General features: G+C 40.0%; 1 protein-coding gene across 2 annotated transcripts in view; it reads right to left on the bottom strand.

Moving 5' to 3' along the window:
- Positions 1–450: 450 nt before the first annotated feature.
- The window catches only part of chchd3a (coiled-coil-helix-coiled-coil-helix domain containing 3a), a 122,403-nt gene continuing 116,853 nt past the window's right edge, over positions 451–6,000 (bottom strand). The window contains exons 10-11 of one of the 2 annotated variants that reach the window (XR_015775493.1): positions 2,680–3,306; positions 451–2,021 (exon numbers count right to left, since the gene is read on the bottom strand). The gene's annotated coding sequence lies outside the window, so the exon portion shown is untranslated. The remainder of the gene's footprint in view (positions 2,022–2,679; positions 3,307–6,000) is intronic. The other variant, XR_015775494.1, reaches the window with a different exon arrangement.

Here is a 6,000-nt window from a genome sequence, read left to right as displayed (position 1 = left end):
CTTAGAAACAAGTGAAATTACCTTTTTATTTCTAAGTGTTAGCAACTTCAGTAAACCAGTTAGTCTGGCTAACCTTGATCATGAAAAAGAGGATTTGGGCAATGATGACATTAGGAGATCTGCAACTTCTGTTTTCTTGACATGTTTAAGAATATACAAATATGACTGACTATTATGCAACCAGCAGAATACAGATATATAATAGCACAGTATACATGGTTTACTTAAGTTGCTAAAACTTAGAAAGACTGATTTAATCAACCTTGTAATTTTTAAGTTGCAAAAACGTCATAAAATGAAGTAAATATAACTAAATTTCAAGTAAACCTATCAATTACATATAATGTAAAAAAAATAAAATTAAGAACCTTTTTTTTTATTTATTTATTTTTATTTTTTTTTACATTTTTTCAAGGCAATAGGTTCCTTTGATTCTATTTTTATTTATTTATTTATTTTAAATCAACTTGTTAGATTTTATGGTGTGGTTTTATAAAATGACTAATATTTCTTTAAGCCTGGACAAAGGTTTATCCCACTAGTCTGGCAACAAACGGCAACAAGAACTGATGTTATTGTTATACCGGTCTTAAAAACTTAAATGTTATTCTATTAAGAGTTCAGTAAATCTGGTCCAGCTGTGTGAAAGACTGTGGCTGCGAGGGCAGGGGAAGAGAGGAGGACGCTAGCTCAGTGCTCGGCTCTTTATTAAAATGCACTGACCAATCTGACTTCCCCATTTGTCTTGCAAATGAGATGATGACTTATGGAGGCAACATGAATAGCTTTGATGAAGCCTCCTTTTTAATGCAGTCAAGTGGGTTGGAGGGAGGTGCAAGTGTGTATCTGTGTGTCTGTGTGGATCCTGTTGCCAGCTGGCACAGTGTTATTTCAGCAGCTCTCCTCATCTTGCCGAAAACTGCAAGTGTGTGTGTGTGCGCATGTGTGTGGCTACACATAAGCCTGCATTGCGTCCCTGTGTCCTTTTGAATTAACCCAGTGAACCCCTTTAAACACAGCTGTACATGGTTTATCTTAAGCCTGTGGGGATACTGAGATCACCCCACAGAGGTACACTGTTCCCGGGGGTCTTCCCCTTTCCCCCGCAAGCCCCAAAACACACATCCTACACACACTGTATCAACCACATAATAGACATTCATCACACGTCTGTCACTGTATATCCCTCAATGCGGCAGGCTGCTAAATCATGTACACAAAGCGTGTATATATCCGCTTTATGGTCAATTTACAAGTCATTTCTATCCTCAGGATGATAATATTTATGAGCTGCCAATGGTGATGCTGGATTTAGTGTGTCCATCTTAATAAAAGTGTATTCCCGTTCCCTTCACTCTCTCAAAGGCTTAATTCCTCCTGGTTTAAATCACACTGAAACACTGGATATGTCAGCCTCATCCATGATATCTCATTTTCGAAGAAAATCTATTAGCGTGTCGCCGAGCTAATGAAGTTTTATGTGCTGTATGGACACAATGAATGACACTCTGATATCCCATTGATTTGGATTGTAAATAGGTTTTCAATTTTCTGTCTGTTTCGTGAGCAACTGGATAGTAAATTATATTGAAGCTGACATTTCTGTGGATGTTGTGTGCGTGTGTGCCTGAGCGGGTGCGTCCGGGCGGATGGACAGGCGAGTTGAATGTGTCACTCAGTCATATAATTAGTTAGTTTGCATATTGATGACTTACTGCTTTTCGTGTAAATGTGTGTTTCAGTTTTTATTCCATCATGTCGGGTGTGTGTTTAGTCATCCATGTATCATCTCCATCAGCCTCCCCATCAGGATGGCAGCTGCCTGTCTGTCTGTCGATTGTGTGCATGTGTGTGTGCAGACACACTCCAGGGCCAGGTGAGTCAATGTTTTGCCAGCCATTTCTCCAGAGATCTAAGCTCATGTCCACAGAGATCCAGATCAAGCCACCCCCACCGTGCCTCTCTGTCCCCCCAGAATTATACTCTTGGGATGGGCACTGCAGATGGTCAGGGGGTGGAAACTGGGGACACATATTATACATTAAAAGAGTCAAAGCAAACCAAACAAAGTGATAAAATGGAATCAGGCTCAAAAGGAGCACACAGTTCCTCTTGTTAGTTAACATCCCTCTCCACAACAGCCCAGTAACGCTTTATGTCCTGTGCCAAAGTCCTGTGCCAAAGTCCAGTGCCAATATAGGACATGGATAGTAAAGGTCTGGAAATTAGAGTGGTGGATACCTCTGAAGCACTTTTGACTTTTATGCCGCAGACTGGAGTGTGTCGTCAGACAAACAAGTTTTATGGCACTGTAAATTTAAGAGAAGACACTACAGGTGAAAACATATGATTTTGCGATGATTGGGTTTTGAGACTTTGGGCTCCTCCCTTCTGTCTCCTTTCCCACTAGTGAAAATACATTTAAACACATTTGCACATTTAGATGTTTATTAAATTTCTACTCTGGAATTTTAAGCAAAAAATGCATATTTAATTAGATAGTGCCTCATTTACATGTTTTAACATTACACTTAGAAGAAAATGTCTCAATGCAACTAATCAAGTGGGAAAGTTTCATGATGATATTTAATAGTTATAAAATTTATGATATTCACCTGTATTGTTGAGAAATGGTGCAAAAATAGCAAGATATTGTACTAAAATTTACAAGAAAATTACCTGAATGTAACAGGGTGTGGTAGGTAGCTTGTGGGAAAAGATGGGACTCCAGTGAGGGGCAGGCAGGGGTCGTGGTCAAGAAGGAAGCAGAGTTGGCGTCAGACAGGAAGCAGAGCAGACAAACCCAGTAGGAGCAGGTAGCGGGATCAATGAGGACAGGCGGACAGCGTCACTCACACGGAGGAGATGGTTCGCTCAGCGGGAGGCTCTGAAGACGACCGGAAGAATGGTGATCTCTCTCAACAGAGCCGAAGCAATAGAAAACAGGAAGACGAGAACCAGGAAGTACACAGGCAAAAGTCCTGGTCAGAGACAGATTGATGTTAGGTTTACCGGGGCAGAGACGAGAGAGAGAGAGGTGGTTAGAGGCGAGCCCAGTCGAAACCAGGTAAACAGTCCAAGAGTGAGTGCTGAAAGGTCACGCATGGAAGCGAAGACAATCTGTAAAAGAGTGAGTGGAGTGAGGCTGCTTAAATACTGGCTAGATTGGAGATGAAGAGCAGCTGGGAGCACCAGGTGGAGGTGATGAGGCTGATGAGGTGGAGTGGCCGGGTGGATAGAGAGGTGTGGTGGAGTAAGTGGGAAAAATCCCACAGCAGCAGGAGAGAGGCAGAGCAGACTGTGACACTGAAAATAAGCACAAGGAAAGTAAAACAAACAAACTAGGAAATGACCCCAGGAAAGTGCTTAAAATATTATATGTTTCTCTTTTGTTCTCACATCATTTTAAATATATAATCCCCCTCCCACACACACACCCCACACTATTTGATTATATCTAATAATCTCTAGCAGATAATTTTCAGATTATTTCCTTTTCACCTTTACTAATTTTTTTTACAGTTTGCAGTTCATTTCTTGCCAAGTTGTTTGAAAGAAATCAAACAAATTTTCTCATAGGTTTAAATATTAGTGAAGGGCTTCTGAATGCAGCACTGAAAACTGATCCAGGTGCTGAAAGGTTAATTAGACAAGGCATCATTTGCATGTTAAAGGATAAAAGTAAAAAAAAATAATACAAAAATATAATTGTCTTAATGCAAGTAATCAGCTAGGGATGTTTCATTGTGATTAATGTTAGCTAATTTTTATCTTATTTTTTTTCACCCTAGTGGCTCCCTTTGAATGAACTGTGTATTCCTTCGCTCAAAATACACATATAGGTAAAATGCAGAAACAAGCTCTGTGCGGGTTTTGTAAACTGGAGGTTGAATGTAACTGGAAAAAGACAGAGCTGGCAGAGGCTAATAAAACTAAGGTGAAACTGCGCTATATAATGTGTGAAATCATTAGGTCACAGAGCTCCTTCTCACAGTTGCTTCCACTGCAAATTCAACATGTTCAAAATGTCCAAACAGCTGCTGATAAGGTCAGGTTAGAGCCAATGTTAGCAGACAAACTGCAAAAACTACAGGCAGTGGTCAGCCACAGCGGCGCCCCGGCTGCCTACTATTGGCTCGGTGTGTCATAGCCCCAAGTCCTTTATGCCGCCAACAAAATGATAACAGTGTCTTCATCTCTTTCACAGGGCAAGGCAGACTGATAAGGACCAAGCCAGACTGTCCAGTGTGTGGGGGCACTTGTATTTCACTCATCAATCCGCTCTCTTTTTGTCACACACACACAAACACACTGATGGTTCTGAGAATCCATTGCTGGGGTCTGTGGATATCATCTTTTGACAGTATCTGTCACCAACTTGACCAGAAGCTTTCAGCACAATATCGACTGGCACAGTTCCACATTACACACTATCACTATTCCTCTTTCCACTTCCTCTTTGGAATGCATCCATTATGTGTTCATATCCGTAATAGCTTTATTTTGTAGGTCACTGTCTTCAGATATCCTTGTCTTGTGATATTTATCCATCCTGATATTCTTGGCTTTACTGCATCACTATTTCTAAGGATGTTTTCGTGCATGTGATGAATTTATTTTGGGTCTTTTTGTGACCTGCAGTAAACCCATCTTTAAAAAACGGATATAGCCTTCTGCACAAACTACAGTCTGCATACACAAACGTGTGTCACTTAAAATCAGCCTGACATGTGTCTGAGTGCATCACGATAAATATTCGAAGACAGGGAAAGTTTCTAAAGGGCATGACAACATGAGCTTATCACAAACCAATGCACGCAAGTTTGCTGCTTGAAATATATGGATGGAGAGATTTAAAGATTAATCCTTCTTTCTCACAATATCTCCATCTGTAGGCTTCCATCCTACTACATCCACTGATTATGTTTTTGCATATCTCCACTTAATAAAATGTTTAAAATAAATGCATGTTTCTATGTTCATGGCATTTGAAGGAATACTTTACTACCCAACTGATCATTTGTACATCGGTTTCTCATCTTGTAATGTTGAATTCCGAAAGAAAACTTTGCCTTTTTAGCATGCCTCAGCTGAAAGAAGAATCTAAAAATGGCAAAAAAAAACCCTAAAATCATAAGGGTCTGTGTCTAAGAACAGCAAAACTTTATCAAAACATCTGTTTACAAACTTATATACAACTTTTACAGAAAAATCTAATTTTCATTAATCCAGCTGCATGCTCATATAGCCAGAGTTCATTGACAAAAACAGTCATTTTACCTCGCTAAACACAGCAGCTGCTGGTCTACCATTGCCTCGATCAGTTAGTTGGTTTGTGCTATTGTGTTACCTTGGTGAATCAGAACTAACCTTTTAAAACACCAAAGTCACACAAAAACACAAACAAACTTATAAAGGCAGCAGCTCCCGAGAGAGTATAAGTTTCACTTCAGTTCCCCATCAGTAAAGGGCTGTCTGTTTTGGAAGTACAGAGCATACGACTGGATAACTGAGACTTAAACGTACAAGTCATGTGACAGTTTGTAACACTGAAATGGAACATGGACAAGAAGACATGGACCCCTATGACTTCAATCATCAGGAATTTCTTCCAACTTTTGGACTCTTAGTTCACTGGAGGCATGTGAGAAAACATGTTTTTCAAAAATTCAGTGTAACACATGGGTGAGTTATTGATATACAAATGGTCAGATGGGGGGGTGGGGGGGGGTGAAGTATTCCTTTAATCTTGATTCAGCCCATACATGATAATAGATGAGGAGCATCAGTAATAAGATGAGGAGGGGCGCATAAGAAGCAAAAACATTAAATTATCCACAAATGTTATTTTCACTGTTAATTGATTGAACACGGAGGGAACGCATTTACATTTTAAATTGATCATTGTCTTCCAAGTCTGACGGAAGAGCTGTAAATTGTGTAATTATGCATGCATGAATACCTGTCATAAACAGGCAGTGTCACCACACTCTGCCAGAA

Source organism: Plectropomus leopardus, chromosome 22 (assembly GCF_026936395.1).
Source record: "Plectropomus leopardus strain MGB_pleo_1.0 chromosome 22, ASM2693639v1, whole genome shotgun sequence".
Classification (NCBI taxonomy): Eukaryota; Metazoa; Chordata; class Actinopteri; order Perciformes; family Serranidae; genus Plectropomus; species Plectropomus leopardus.
Note: the sequence above shows the minus strand (reverse complement) of the source record. Positions and strands in the feature narration are given on the sequence as shown.